At 43.5% G+C, this 2,386-nt stretch overlaps 1 pseudogene; it reads left to right on the top strand.

Moving 5' to 3' along the window:
- The first annotated feature begins 1,357 nt into the window (after positions 1–1,357).
- LOC109389799 (ganglioside GM2 activator pseudogene) lies at positions 1,358–2,148 on the top strand (annotated as a pseudogene).
- The last annotated feature ends 238 nt before the right edge of the window (positions 2,149–2,386 follow it).

Here is a 2,386-nt window from a genome sequence, read left to right as displayed (position 1 = left end):
CAGCTCCAGGTTGAGCTGTTGTTCAGCATCTTAGCTGTGGAGGGCAGTGTCACTGGCCCTCATATGTGGGATCCGAACCAGGGCCCTCTGGCGTTCCAAGCCAGCTCTTAACCAACGTGCCACTCGGCTGTCCCCAGTGTATTTTAAATTATAAGAATAATAAATGTTCAATGTGTCTTCCCCAAATTCAAACCATGAAGAAATGTGTGAGGAGTGAGGGTTATAGGGAAGGAAGAAACTTTTCTTTACTCACTCTTCTAGGTTCTTTCAGCTGGTCTAATAATCAAATAGACATGAGACAGATTTACAAGAGAAAATGACCAAATTTAATTACATACATACGTATGGGAGCCCCACATAAATGATTGATTCAGAGACAGAAAGAGAAAATGGGGCAAAATTGGCATTCTGAGCTAAGAATGAGGTAAGGCACCCTGGGATTTCACAGGGGAGGAAGGTCATTCATAGGACGATAAGAAGAGCAAATGAGTTGAGTAGTTAAAAGTTTCCCCTGCCCTATAGATAGGTCATGAAAAGTTACTTCCAGTGATAACTCATTATGGGCAAGACCCCTAAGTTACATTCTTTAAGGGAGAGGTAAAACTTTCTCATGAGCCTCCAGGGTCTTGATTGCCTTCAGCTCAAAATAATTCACAAAGAGGCATATTTTGGGAAAACCTGTTCTGAGGCACTTCAGTCCCACCTTTAAAATTTCCTGAGAAGTTTCCTATTCCAGAAGTTGGTTGATAGATTGCTCCATATCTCATTAAATCAGTCTCAGTCTTGAGAACAGGGCAGTTTGGTTAAACAGTTGTGTCCCATTTCAGGAGACAGTGATGCAGGTGGGTTCAAGCAGTAGGGTATTTAATAAGAGGCATTTCTATGGAAGGGAAAGAAAAAAAATGGTTAATAATTGGAGCAAACTACTGTCCTGGTTTCTGAGTTCCAAAGGCATGCAACTGAGAAGATTTCTAGATGTCTGGCTCGAAGCATCTTTGGATAGGGTGAAGGTAAGGAGTGACAATCTGATAGAATTTCCTGGTCTGCGGTTTGAATGTCTCTCGTGATCTTTCTGAAACAGGTGCAAAGGTTTTCCATATATGAGCTGTTGTGGTGATTTCTCTGAAGTGTATATCAAGTTGTCCTGTGTTGGCTTGAGGCTTTGGGAAAAGATCAGTTTTAGGTCTCAGTGATTCCAAGTCAAAAGATGGGAGAAAAACTGAAATTGTTATTTTGGAGAGTCCTGGGCAGATATTGGAGGGAAATAGAAGAATTCATAACCCAGTCCAGTTTACAGATAGAAACAAAATCTCAAAAGACAATTGGTAGTTATCCTTGTGCAGACCCACCCTTTGTAATGATGCCCCTGATGCGGGCTCTGCTCCTGATCACCCTCGGCTTGCTTCTCACCAGCCCTGAGACCCTCACCAATGTCTTCCTGAAGTTCCAGTCCACCTCAGGAGCTTTTCCTAGGAGAACTGTGATGAGGGGGAAGGACCCTGTGGTGATCAAAGCCTGACTGTGCAACCTAACCCCATTGTCAATCCTGGGAGTGTGTCCATCAGTGCCCAGACCCAGACTAGTGTTACCCTCAATGCTCCTCGGAAGGTAGAAATAACTGTGCAGAAGGAAATGGCTGGTTTCTCAGTCAAAGTCCCGTATGTGGGGGAAATCAGTAGCTGTACCTATGAAGACATCTATGATATACTTGACATTTTCATTTCCCTTCAAAAGTCCTGCCCAGAACGCCTGCACACCTATGGGCTTCTCTGCCAGTGTCCCTTCAAAGAAAGCATCTGCTCATTGCCCAAGAATGATATCACCTTGCCCAACCTGGAGCTGCCTCATTGGCTCAGTACCAGGATTTACTACATCCAGAGCATCCTAAGCTGTAGTAAGAAATGTCTGGGCTGGTTCAAGGTCGATGTCTCTCTAAAGGGAATCAGCTATAGCAGAAAGAAGGCATATGAGAAAGGCGTCCTTCTTCCTCTTATGTTTGCCAAGGCCAAATTCCAGTTCTCTGTTCCTCTTCAAGCCCCTTTCTACAATGATGCCACTACCTTCACTGAGAATCATTTTGTGCCACGTACATTTGGGGCATGGGTAAGCAGCCCTAATCTAAGGGAGGATGAGCTTAGCAGTTCTTGATAGCCCAGGGCATCGAGTGGTCTGGACACTTCATTTTCCTCCTCACCCTTATGGCTTTCTAAGATCTTAACTCATTTCTAAGCAGTCAAGGAATAGGACCAAAATGTTTTGTGACCCCAAGTTCAGACGGACCCAGTCTTGATCCCCTGAAGTTCCTTTATGATTTTCTCATTAAATATTTTTTTGTCACTGACTTACAAGCAAAAAAAAAAAAGAAGATAATGAACACCATTAGAAA

Source organism: Hipposideros armiger, unplaced genomic scaffold, assembly GCF_001890085.2.
Source record: "Hipposideros armiger isolate ML-2016 unplaced genomic scaffold, ASM189008v1 scaffold_243, whole genome shotgun sequence".
Taxonomy (NCBI): domain Eukaryota; kingdom Metazoa; phylum Chordata; class Mammalia; order Chiroptera; family Hipposideridae; genus Hipposideros; species Hipposideros armiger.
This window is presented reverse-complemented; position numbering and strand designations above follow the sequence as displayed.